Genomic DNA, 13,586 nt, shown 5'->3' with positions numbered 1-13,586 from the left:
TTAAATGATCTGAATGGGATATGACTGTTAATATCTTTTTAATTAATAGGGTGGATGAGATACTGATAGGGCCTGGCCCTTGACTATTGCATGATGACATTGAGGCATGCTTATCAGCATTGCTATGCATGTGAATGAATAAATGGATGAATATTTGGAAGAACTGTTATATCTTGATTGTGTTGTGAATGGTTGGAGTTCCAGTGATGGATCATGAAAGGATTATTACCCTGTCATCATAGTCTGATTGCCGAGTCGTTGATTACAGATTGACTTGGATAAATATGCGTCCAAGAAAATCTACACGACTAGCCGGCAATAGGTCTGAGTCTAGAGAAGATGACCAGGGCCAAACCCCTCTGCCAGTCCCTGAGAACTGGCAGCAGCTTATGGCAGACATTCAGGCTCGACTACAGAGCCAAGATGAACATATCTGAATTCTACTGCAGCAGGCTCCATTAGGAAGTGTTGCCCCCATTGTGCCACATGCAGTGGTACCTGTTGTACAGCCAGTTGAGATTGGGAATAAGTGGGAACTGTTGTATGAGCAGTTCTGGAAATAGTAGCCCCCGATCTTTGAAGGAGGACCTAATCCATTGAAAGCTGAACAATGGATGACTATGATTACTACTATTTTGGCCTTTATGAGGGTAGAGGGACATGACAAAGTGTCCTGTGCCACATACATGTTGAGAGAGGATGCCCGTATCTGGTGGGAGGTGGCATCACAGACCAGAGATGTTACTGCTTTGACTTGGGAAGAATTCAAGGACCTATTTAGTCAGAAGTACTATAATGTTGCCATTGGGTAGGGAAAGTAAATGAGTTCGTGGGGCTGGTTTAGGGCAATATGACAGTTACAGAATATACCCTAAAGTTTGACAGACTTGCGAAGTTTGCGCTCGACTTTGTGCCTACTGATGCAGCTAGCCAGGATAAATGTATCAGAGGGTTGAATGCTATGGTTGCCCGAGATGTGGGAATTACAACAGTTCCTAGAGGAACAACTTATGCCCAGGCTGTAGAGAAAGTTCTTCCCCTGAGGAAGTGGAAAATAAGATATGGAGAGAGAGTGCAGCGAGACAGGGGGGCCGCAGGGCGGTGCCTCCATATTCTGGTTCTGGCAGGGGCGGAGGCCTTAGTGATTTAAAAAGGAAGACCCCTAATACTTTGACCGCTCCTAGTCCTGATAGGAGAGGTCGGGGTACTCAGGGTGGTCGTCAGGGAGGTGGTGATTCATGGAGAACTTATCCTGAGTGCACAAGGTGCAGAAGACGCCATCCGGGCGAGTGTCGGGCTAAGGCCTGCTATGTGTGTGGGGTGGTGGGACACCTCAAGAAAGATTGCCCGATAGTGAAGAAGGGAGATGCAGGGAAGGTGGACAGCTTGACTCTAGCTCGAGTGTTCACCCAGACACAGGCAGAGGCCAAGGCTAGCCCCTCGGTAGTGACAGGTCAGCTTTCTAGCGCTGGCAATCCTTTTACTGTATTGATTGACTCTGGTGCTACACATTCGTTTGTTTCTAGTAGGGTGATTGATAGATTGTGTAGACCTAGTGAGTATTGTGCTTCAGGGTTTGGGACTATTTTGCCTACAGGGGAACTGGTAGTATCTAGGAGATGGATTAGAGCACTGCCAGTGATTGTTGATGGTAGAGAGTTGTCAGTAGATTTGATTGAGCTGAGTATGGAAGACTTTGATATGATTTTGGGTATGGATTGGTTGGTTAGATATGGAGCTACCATTGACTGCAGAAAGAAGATGGTGACCTTTGAGCCAGAGGGCGAGAATCCCTTTGTTTTTGTGGGAGCAGTGCATGGACCCCGCGTACCCAAGATATCAGCACTGAGAGCCAGAGATCTGTTACAAGGAGGGTGTATAGGTTTTTTGGCTAGTGTGGTGGATACCGCCAGGGTTTCTCCAGTAGGACCAGAAGAGACCAGATTAGTTTGTGAGTTCTTGGATGTGTTCCCCGGGGACTTTCTGGGGTTGCCACCGCGTAGAGAGATTCAGTTTGTTATTAAGTTGGCACCAGGGTCAGAGCCAGTGTCGAGGGCACCATATAGGATGGCACCGATGGAAATGAAAGAATTGAAGATACAGTAGCATGAGCTTCTGGATTTGGGATTCATCAGGCTTAGCTACTTGCCATGGGGTGCTTCAGATTTGTTTATGAAGAAGAAGGATGAGACTCTGAGAATGTGCATAGACTACAAGGAATTGAACAAGTTGACCATCAAGAATAAGTACCCCCTACCAAGGATTGACGACTTGTTTGATCAGCTGTAGGGTAAGACGGTGTTCTCGAAGATTGATCTTCGATCTGGTTATCACCAGTTGAGGATCAAGGACGAGGACATACCGAAGACGGCCTTCCGAATGTGGTACGGGCACTATGAGTTTATGGTCATGTCGTTCGGTTTGACGAATTCCCTAGCAGCGTTCATGGACCTAATGAACAGAGTGTTCAAGGACTTTCTAGATTAGTTCATTATTGTCTTCATCGACGATATCTTAGTGTACTCTAGTTCAGAAGTAGAACACGAGATTCATCTAGAACAGGTTCTTCAGAGGTTGAAGGAGCATCATTTGTACGCCAAGTTTAAGAAATGTGAATTTTGGTTACCAGAAGTGACATTCCTTGGACATATCGTGGGCTCAGATGGGATTAAGGTGGATCCGTCTAAGGTAGAGGCAGTTAGGGATTGGCTGAGGCCAAGGAACGCCTCAGAGGTGCGGAGTTTTCTTGGTCTAGCGGGTTATCATAGATGGTTTATGGAAGGTTTCTCAAAGATAGCGGCACCGATGACAGAAATGACACGGAAGAATTTGAAGTTTATTTGGTCAAAAAAATGTGAAGACAGTTTCCAAGAGCTGAGCGACGACTTATTTCTGCACCTGTGTTGAGTCTTCCTTCGGGGGAAGGGAAGTTTGTGGTCTATTGCGATGCATCGAGGTTGGGTTTAGGTTGTGTGTTGATGCAGAATGAGAAGGTCATAGCTTATGCATCACAACAGCTGAAGGAGTATGAGCAGTGGTACCCTACCCATGATTTGGAGTTAGCAGCGGTGGTATTCACACTGAAGATTATTTGTATGGGGAGAAGTGTGAGGTATACACTGACCACAAGAGTCTGAAGTATTTCTTTACACAGAAGGACCTGAACATGAGACAGAGGCGTTGGCTATAGTTGGTGAAAGATTATGATTGTGATATTCTTTATCATCCGGGGAAAGCCAATGTAGTGGCAGATGCGTTGAGCCGGAGAGGCCTAGGTCAGTTGTACAGTTCAACCCAGATCTCGAGAGAGTTAGCTGATGAGATGGTCAGAGCAGGGATAGAATTGGTGGTAGGCCGGTTGGCCAATATTACTCTGCAGTCGACCCTGCTAGAGCAGATTTAAGAGGGACAGTTTGTAGACGCTCAGTTACAGGAGGTTAGAGAGAATGTCTTAGCGGGAGTAGCTAAGGACTATTCTATTTTTTAGGCTGGTTTTCTCCAGAATCAGGGACAGATTTGTGTTCTAGCTGCTGAGGGGATCAGGCGAGAGATACTGGATGAGTCTCATATGACGCCGTACTCACTTCATCCGAGTACCACGAAGATGTACCAGGATCTACGGATGTTATATTGGTGGCCTGGGATGAAGAAGGTTGTGGTGGAGTACGTAGCCAGATGCTTAACATGTCAGCAGGTGAAAGCTGAGCACCATCGATCAGTAGGGTTGCTTCAACCTTTGGGTATTCCCGAGTGGAAATGGGAGGATATTGCAATGGATTTTGTGGGAGGTTTACCCAGGACGGTAGGGCTTCATGACTCGGTGTGGGTGATAGTGGACAGGTACACCAAGTCAGCCAATTTTCTTCCAGTGAAGTCAACATATACTGTGGATCAGTATGCTGAGTTGTATGTGAGGGAGATCATACGTCTCAATGGGGTTCCTAAGTCTATAGTGTCAGACCAAGATACCATCTTTACTTCTAAGTTTTTGGGTGGTTTGTAGAAGGCTATGGGGACTTAGTTGAAGTTCAGTACAGCCTTTCATCCTTAGACTGATGGATAGTCTGAGAGGACGATCCAGGTGTTGGAGGACATGCTCAGAGCGTGCGTGATCGACTTTGAAGTATCTTTTGTTGATTGAATTTTCATAAAACAATAGTTACCAATCAATAATTGGAGTGGCTCCCTACGAGATGTTATATGGGAGGAAGTGCAGATCACCCATTCATTGGTATGAGATAGGTGAGAGGAAGTATTTGGGGCCAGATATGGTTCAGAGGACAAGTGAAACTATAGAGAAGATCCGAGCTAGGATGCTCGCCTCTCAGAGCAGACAGAAAAGCTACGCTGATCCCAAGCGTAGGAACGTGGAGTTCCCGGTTGGGGACCACGTGTTTCTCCAAGTTTCACCATTGCGAGGGGTGAGGAGTTTTGGTAAAAAGGGCAAGCTAAGCCCTAGATTCATCGGACCTTTTGATATCTTGGAAAGGATAGGTCAGGTGGCTAACAGGTTAGCCTTGCCGCCATCATTGTCAGGAGTCCATGACGTGTTCCATGTTTCTATGCTCCGGAAATACGTCTCAGATGCGACACATGTGTTAAAGTATGAAGACTTATAGTTGCGGTCAGATTTGGCTTATGAAGAGCAACCGGTTCAGATTTTGGACCGTAAAGATAAAGTACAACGGAATAAGACAATTCCTCTTGTTAAGGTACTATGGATAGTAGGATCGAGGAGACGACATGGGAGCTTGAGACAACAATGCGGGATCAGTATCCTGAGTTATTCAGGTAAATTTTGAGGACAAAATTCTCATTAGGAAGGGATAGTTGTAACGACCCAAATTTACTAATAAGGCTTAAGGGCCTTGTTCAGTGTGCCGGGAGGGCATAACTGGATTATATGTGATTTAATGATTAAATGCATGTTATATGACTATTTGAATATCTACGATGCATGACTATGCGTATTAGTATGCATGTAGGCCCTGACTATGTTAGAAGGGCATAATTGTAATTTTGGCCCGTTGAGGGTATAATTGTATATATCTATGATAAATTGATGAGACCACATTATTATGTGGATATATTTATAATCTGTGACTCAAGGCGATCTTAGTGAGTGAGTTAGCGAAAAGGTCACGGCGGAGATTTATACCCGGCTCGGTGCGAGACTAGGGGTATTTTTGGGAATTTAGGTAATATATTGGAGATTATTTGATATTGAGGAATATACTTGGAAACTAGTTAGGTGTCAGGAATTAAGCGATAAATATTAGAGACATTTGAGGAATTAGCGGAAATTAGGTGAAATGACCAAAATGCACCTAGGTGGATTAAAAGGCTTAGAAGTAAAGGGAGGAAAAATTGGTCATTTGGCTTATAAGGCATAAGAGTTAAGTTGCTTTATGCCTTAGTGGGAAAAGTCTAGAGTCTGAAGGAAAGAAAAGAAGAAGGAAAAAGAAAGAAGGAAAAATAGAAGTTCATTTTTCTCTCTGTCAGTTTAGGATTCTTCTCCATTCCTTGGGGTCTTTTGGAGATAAAATTTAGAGGAGTTCTTGGCTAGGGCCTTGTGCTTGAGACCTTGATCAAGTGTGAGAATTCAACAGGGGTTAGGCATCCAACTGAGGTAAGTTTCTAGGGTCTGCTCTTATGTTTCTGGTTTTGGCTGAGATGATTTTATGAACTGAGTTTTTATGGGGAATTAAGGGAATTAAAGCTGAGGAGTTGAGAAGGAGTAATCCAAGGAGGTATAGAGGCTAGCTTAAGGTCGACTCTCCATTGAAGGTATGAAATTCTAACTCTAAATTCCTGAGGTTTTTACTGTTTTGTTGAGTTTCTGAGTTTGAGGTCCAACCATGGGGAATTTTGGGATTTGGAGTGCATGTGCTTAAGTTTTATGTGGTTGGGTCATTTGGGATGAGTTAGACATGTTGATAAGCTTCTTTTTAAGTTTGGTTGAAGTTTGGAAAAGTTTTGGTAAGGTTTGGTTCGGAAAAATCGAAGGAGGGAAAAATGCAGGGTTGTTGTTCTGTGACTAGCGCTACAGCGCTAGCCTTTGGGAGCTGTAGCGCTAGGCCATTTTGTCTGGGACGTTTTTAGGTTCTGTTTGTAGCGCTGTAGTGCCCTCCAAAGAGCGTTGTACTGCTACCCTACTTCCAGAAAAATATTTTTGGGTTATTTTCAAGGGTTTTTTCCGGGGGTTCGGGGTTTAATTCCACCACCCCGTTTGGTGGAATTAGGGCTTCCCGAGGGCTCGGGATTGTTCCCGAGGCTAGGTTTTTAACTTGAGGTTTGGTGATGTTTTTGATCTATGGTTGTGACTAGGTGCGTGATAGGGCTCAAGAGGGATCGTGCTTGAGGAACAAATCGAACAAAGCTAGCAAACCCAAAGCAAAAAAAACTGCACCCGCTTATGTGCTTGTGATGGCTACAAGAGCTCCCTATATCTGTACGATGTCATGGATGGTATGATGCCATGGGACATATGATAAACGGCCTAAGGGTGCCGTAAATTATACTTGCACACAGAGCATGGCTCGGCCAATGGTAGTCGAGGACAGCTTAATATTCACTGAGCTCGGTTTAAGCGGGCCAGAGTCAGTGGGATAAATAGAGGGTGCGACCTAAGGGTGTTAACCCTAGTTATCATATGTGGATTGATTGTTGATATGAAGTGATATAGTTGGTATGATGAATACTTGATTATCATGAATGCTTAAACTATTGAGTATATGCTTATGTGATATGAGTTAACTGATTGTTTGTTGAAATATTGTGCTGTATTATTGTGTTTTCTTGCTGGGCCTTAGCTCACGGGTGCTTCGTGGTGCAGGTAATGGCAAAGGCAAGCTGGACCAATCCTCTGATGGAGGGCTGCGGGGCTGACTCTACATAGTCAGCTTTTCGATCGCCACGAGCGAGGAGTGGAACGGGACGAGTTATTCTTAACTATCTGTTTTGCCTTAGTATGGCCAATCTCTGTATTTTGTTCTTGAATCCTTTGTAAACAGTCTTTAACTTATTAATTTTGGGATCCCATGTAAAAATAATACTGTTTATTTATAAGAAATGCAGTTTTGAGACCAAAATATTTCAACCCTAGCTCAACTATAGTTTTAGTAACACGTTTTGAATTAAATGACTTGATTAGAACTTCTTGCACCTTTATAAACACTCAGTGTAACGGTCTTGGCTATCTAGGGCGTTACAACATTTGTCTTCTGAGCCACCTCAAGTTGCTCAACATGTTTTGCTTCGGCCGCCTTAAGCTCCGCAGAGTGTCGTTGCTCAGACGCCTTGGACTACTCAGTGATAACTCTTGAGCGGAGCCGGCCAGCAGTAACGGTCAGCATTGCCTGTGATCAGCATGAAAATGAAAATTGACTATAATATATAAAAGGATTGAGTCTCCACAGGAAGAGACAACTTACACTTGCGAGTTCGTTTAGTGTGCAGGTTAAGATCTGGTTGACGTCCATTGACTCTGTCCCAGCCATCGTTTCTCGGCAACGCTCGTGCCTCAGGATTTTTGCCATCCTATCCTTGGTTGATCTTTGGGTGCGGCTTGATATGTCGACCCCTGTGGAAGCAGGGGCATCTTGCTGAGTCTGGTCAACTGGAGCCGGTGGGGAAGGGGTCGACCCGACTAGAGCAGGCGGAGTTTGCTGCTCGAGGGGAGAAGGAGGTGGTGTTTCATTTGTTGAAGGTCCGTCTGCCAGAGGGTCTGCAGTACGGGCTTTCTTGGCCGGAGGCGCCTTGCTGCTTTCCCCATGATGCCGCCTACTTCCTTTCTTCTTGCTCGTAGGAGCTTCAGGAGCTTGAGGTGTACTATACATATCACACACGTTTTCGGATGCCATGTCTGCAAGGAAGCAAGTAAATGAACAGTGAGATAGTACAAATAACTGAGTATGCTATGTCAGGAAAAGTAACAAAGAAAATTATAAGTAAAATACCCAAGCTATCATTACTGGTCGCTACATTATATACTCTACTAGTGTTACACTCACTCTATGGCATGAAGAAGTCTGAATCTAAATTGGGAGTGTACTTAAAGTTGTCGTCCCCGTCAAACAAGTGATATGGAATTGGCAAACAATCTAAAAGTGAGAAATCAGTACCGTTCTCATTCGAAGATTCGTCGAGAGGCTCGAGGGGTTTAGTGGCTTTCTTTTTTCCCTTTCCCAGTGGGGCAGGGGCAGCAGAAGCTCGCGGGGTGCTGGAATGTTCCTTGATTGTCACTCCAGTCGTCCTCCTCCTTTGAGGTTGGGACACATCTGGGTGCTGCTCGGGAATTTCCTCGCCGGTGGCACTCCCCGATGTTGACTTTCTCACATCTTGGTGAGGTCCCAAAACCCCAACCAGCCTCAGGTTAGCTTCTGTGACCAACTGTTTGACGCTCTTTTCTACGTCAATCATGCTGGCCAAGATTTCTGATCGGATTTCCATGTCTGGAGTGGGAGCCGGTCGCAGCCATGGACCTAAAATACACTAAATCTCTAAGGGGAATGCAGGAAGAATTAAAGGAAAATAAACGACCAGGTGAGCTGAGATATTGCCTCCTTGAGTGAAGGCCAGGTTGTTGGCGACCATGTCAGTGGTCAGAAAGTACTCTAGATGGTACTTCCCCACATTGGATATAAAGGTTGTATCACTCAGGAAAGTGCGGGACGTTTCCTGGTGACAGGAATGGAAGAACCCCGTGTTTTCTTGATTGGGGTTGGATTTTAGGTCGAATAGATAGTTGACCTCGTGTGGTGTGGGGACAGGCCATTTTTTATGGCTATAAAGGATATAGAGTGCAGAGAGCATCCTATACCCGTTTAGGATTATTTGGAAAGGAGAGACCCCAAAATAGTTAGCCACTCCTTGGAAGAAAGGATGAAGAGGCAGGATCGCTCCTGCCTCGATGTGGTACCTCGACCAGGCGCTAAAGGCGCCTCTAGGTAGATTTTCCCATTGGTCTCTGGTAGGTTGGACTAGGGTCACCCCAGGGAGCCCATACTTCTTAATGTAATTTGCAATCATCCTAATCGTTACTCGACAAGGAGAGGCAATGTACCATTCAACATCTGGTTGAATGGCATTTTGGAGTTGGGCTTGGATGGATTTCAAGGTCGGGGGTGTTTTCTTCCCGACCACTGGTCGAAGGAATTTCAGCCCGAGGAGCAGGATGATTTGAAGGGAAAGTGGATGGTTTCTTTTTCTGGGCTTTGGACTTTACTCGACCCATATTTTGACGTATGGACGATAAAATGTTTGGGGTGGCTCGAGAAAAAGGGATTTCTGGTATCAACAGCGACGGAGACTCCTCGTCCTCAAGCAATTGGGCCAGGAAGTCGTCGTTGATAGGCTTCTCACCTCCCCGTGGATCTTGCATGAAAAGCCGCGAACAGAAAAAGGGGAGATGAGAACTTAAAGCCTAAAAACTTGTGTTGAGAGTTGGAATAACATTGCTTGCGTATAGAAGTTAAGCTTTTATACGGTCAGCAACATTCTAGCAAAAACATTAAGTTTTATAGGAGTAGTTTGAGAAACAGATTAAAATGTGGAAGTACAAAGTTTTTCAGAGAAAACTTTTTCGACTCCGAGAGGGCGGGAAAAACCCAGTTTTTCAACTAGCTTAAAAATTAAATTTTTACTTTGATTTTACGCCCTAAATCTACGATCTCGACTACCAAACTGACTCCTAACTCCTATGAAACATTATTTCACTACCCTATCAAACATCGATCAAAATGCCCATTTACCCCAAGATAGTTTTGGTCAAGAACAGTCAAGAGCTCAGACACGAAACAAATAAAAAATGATTTTGCATGGAAACTCAAACTACTGAAAGGTTCAGAAAGCTTACTTGGATGAAAGGTGGAGTATGAACACAAGCGTTTTGAGTGTTTGAGAAAAGTTCCTTAGATCAGCAGTGGGATCTTTTGGGATTTCGTTGGCTCTGGTGGTCGAAGTTCTTCAGAGTTCTTGAAGAAGAGAAGGCGAGTGAAAAGTAAAAAGTAAAAATGTGATCTTGGGGATATTATTTATAGTGATTGTGACACCATAAAAGAGGTAATCATGGAATTACTTTTTTCAAAGTATTGAGAAGTGTAATAGCCGTCAGACAAGTTTTTGGGAAACCAAAAAGACTCGATTGGACATGATTAGTTACCTTTTTTGAGAAGGCATGGGCAGCTCTGACAGATTTGGTGGGGTATACGAAGGGCCAGTTTCTTAAGTTTACTTTATGGTGGTCATAGTAAAATAAACTTGGGGGGCAAATGTTTATCCAAAAATGGCTACTGATGACATGGCAAGGATCTCTCACACGTTGTTGACACGTAGCAGAGTCGAAATAAGGAGATGTTGTTTGATTATCAACCAGCTACACCTTGCTTCGTCAAACCTCACGATTAGATACGACCAGGCTGGTTGTATGATTTGGTTTAATTCCTTGAAAGATTGAAATCTTGTAATAACTACGTCTATTATTTTCACTTTATTACCTTGATACACGGATATTAAGGAGAGTTAAGGCCCGTTGGCCCATGTAACCCCCCTTGAGCCTATAAATATGCATGAGAGAGCTCAAGGAAGAGATTTTTGACTTTTCAATCTTTTCTCTGAATACTGAGAGAAAGAACATACAGTGTGACTATCCATCATCTTGTTGTAATTCTCCCAAGGATTGTGAAACTCAAGAACCCTTGTTCTTTGATCACGGCATTGGAATTCAATATTAATAATAGCACTAAGTGGATGTAGGTCATTACCATCATTTGGGGCCGAACCACTATAAATTGTTTGCGTTTGTTCTTTATCATTAGATTATATTCTTGATTATTATTTCATTTCTGTCATATTTATAACTCTGTGTCGTCGGCCAAATCGAGGGTAAACAAGTACCAAGTCTCCCACGTCAAACTTTCTTTCGCATACTTTAGAGTTAAAATATCGAGCGGCCTTTTGCTGGTATGCTGCAACTCATAGTTGGGCTTGTTCACGCCTTTCATTATCCAAATCAAAAGATTCCATTAATAATTGGTTATTCGTATTTTGGTCGTATGTTATCCTTCTATGTGAGGGTGGATCAAACTCAATTGGTAACAAGGCTCCATACCCATATGCTAAAGAAAATGGCGTATGGCCTGCTGTTGTTCGGTGTGGTGTTCTATACGACCAGAGTACTTTGGGTAGTTGTTTTGGCCTTGCTCCATTTGCCTCCTCGAGCCTTTTCTTCAGTATGTCCTTCAGAGTTTTGTTTATAGCTTCTACCTATCCATTGACTTGTGGATGGGCTACAAGATCGCTGTCAAATTGTGTGCAATTATCTGATACGATATTTTTCAACAATCCATATTGGCATACAATGTTTTTGACAACTAAATCCAACACTTTCTTGGTCGTGATTATCGCGAGTGGTTCATCTTCTGCCCACTTTCTAAAGTACTCTACAACAACTACTGTGTACTTGACATTCCCTTTTCCTGTAGGCAAAGATTTGATCGGATCTATTCCCCATAATACAAATGGCCATGGGCTTTGCATCTATTTAAGCTCATTTGGGGCTGCTCGAGGTATCTTGGAAAATCTTTGGCATTTATTACACTTCTTAACAAATTCCATGGAATCCTTGATCATAGTAGGCCAGAAATACCCTTGTCGGAGAATCTTCTTTGACAAACTTTGCCCCCTAGCATGATCTCCACAAAACCCTTCATGTACTTATTGCATCATTTCCTTAGCTTTTTCCTTGGAAATACATCTTAACAAGCGCTTTCAATATCCTCATCCTTATAGAATGCCATTGGGCAAGATAAAGAGAGTCGATTGCCTTTGTAGTGCTCTTGCCTTATTTCTGTCTGCAGGTAGCCATCCCTGTTTGAGATATTGAATCATGGGAGTCATCCAAGTGTTGGATACTTGTATAACTAGGGAAGATTCTTCTACTTGAATGCTGGGAGCTGAAAAACATTCAACCAGTACTATACTCAAAGTGTCGGCATCCTTGGCGCTTGCTAGTTTGGCTAAGGCATTGGCGTTGGAGTTCTGGTCATGAGGTACTTGCTGTTAAGTATACTTTTTCAATTTTGCAAGCAAGTCATTTGCCTTGTTTATTTACGCAATCATCTTAAGACCCCTGGCCTGATATTCTGCGATGATTTGATTAACAACTAGGTGAAAGTCGATGTATATCTCTAGTTACTTCACATTCACATCTTTGGCTAGTCTCAAACCTGTGAGCAACACTACGTATTCGACTTCATTATCGGAGGTAGTAAAGTTGAATCATATTGCGCAGTGAAACCAATGCCCTTTAGGGATAATTAGAATCAACCATGCCCTCGAGTTATGCTCATTAGATGATCAATCCATGAATAGTCTTCAGTTGGGAGTTTGGTCTTGAGCTTCAGGCTCTATCTCTCTGGGAGTCCGATGAATTCAACTACAAAGTCTGCCATGGCTTGTCCCTTTATGGCTGCTTATGGCGCATAAGAAATTTCAAACCGCCCTAGCTCAATTGCCCATTTTAGTAGTTAACCAGCGAGTTTTGGTTTTTGCTAGACTTCCCATAGTGGGTGGTCGGTAAAAACTACCATGGGATGAGCCTGAAAGTAGGGTCACATTTTTCTTGTTGCTAGTATTAAGTAGTAAGCCAATTTCTCTATTGTCGGATAGTGTAATTCTACTCCCACTAGCCTTTTACTTATGTAGTATACTGCCTTTTGAATGTTGTCTTCCTTTCTCATTAAAACAGCACTGGCAGCATATTCTCTTATTGCTAGGTAGATGTACAAAGTTTCTCCTTTGACCAGCTTGGACAGAATGGGTGGTTGTGACATATGGTCCTTGAGTGCCTGAAAAGCTTGTTCGCATTCTTCTGTCTATTCAAACTTTTTGTTTCCTCTGAGTAGATTAAAAACGGGACGCACTTGTCCGTGGACTTAGATATAAATATACTTAGAGCCGCAATTCTTCATGTTAAGCTTTGTACATCTTTAATTTTGGCTGGTGACTGCATCTCGGTCAGCGCTCGAATTTTTTCGGGATTGTCTTCGATTCCTCGTGAGTTTACTATGAATCCCAAAATTTTTCCTGACTCGACTCCAAAGGAACACTTAAGATGATTAAGCTTCATCTGATATTTATTCAAGATGTTGAAGCATTCCTCTAAGTCCTTGATGTGCTCACCAACTCTTTTCGACTTAACCAACATATCATCAACATAAACCTCCATGTTAGTGTTGATCTAGTCTTTGAACATGTGGTTTACCAGTCGCACCAGTACTTTTCAAACCAAAGGGAATTACTTTGTAACAGTAAAACCTTGTATCTGTTCGAAAACTAGTGTGTTGTTCATCAGGTGGATGCATACAAATCTAATTGTGGCCAGAGTATGCATCCATGAATGATAAGATTTCATGCCCTAATGTGGCATCGACCAACTGGTCGATCCTTGGAAGTAGAAAATATTCTTTTGGGCAAGCTTTATTAAGGTCTGTGAAATCCACACCAGTCCTCCATTTACCATTTAGTTTAGGGACTACTACAGGATTAGAGACCCAAGATTGATAAAACGCTACCCTGATGAATCC

The sequence above is a fragment of the Humulus lupulus genome, chromosome 6 (genome assembly GCF_963169125.1).
Source record: "Humulus lupulus chromosome 6, drHumLupu1.1, whole genome shotgun sequence".
Classification (NCBI taxonomy): Eukaryota; Viridiplantae; Streptophyta; class Magnoliopsida; order Rosales; family Cannabaceae; genus Humulus; species Humulus lupulus.
This window is presented reverse-complemented; position numbering follows the sequence as displayed.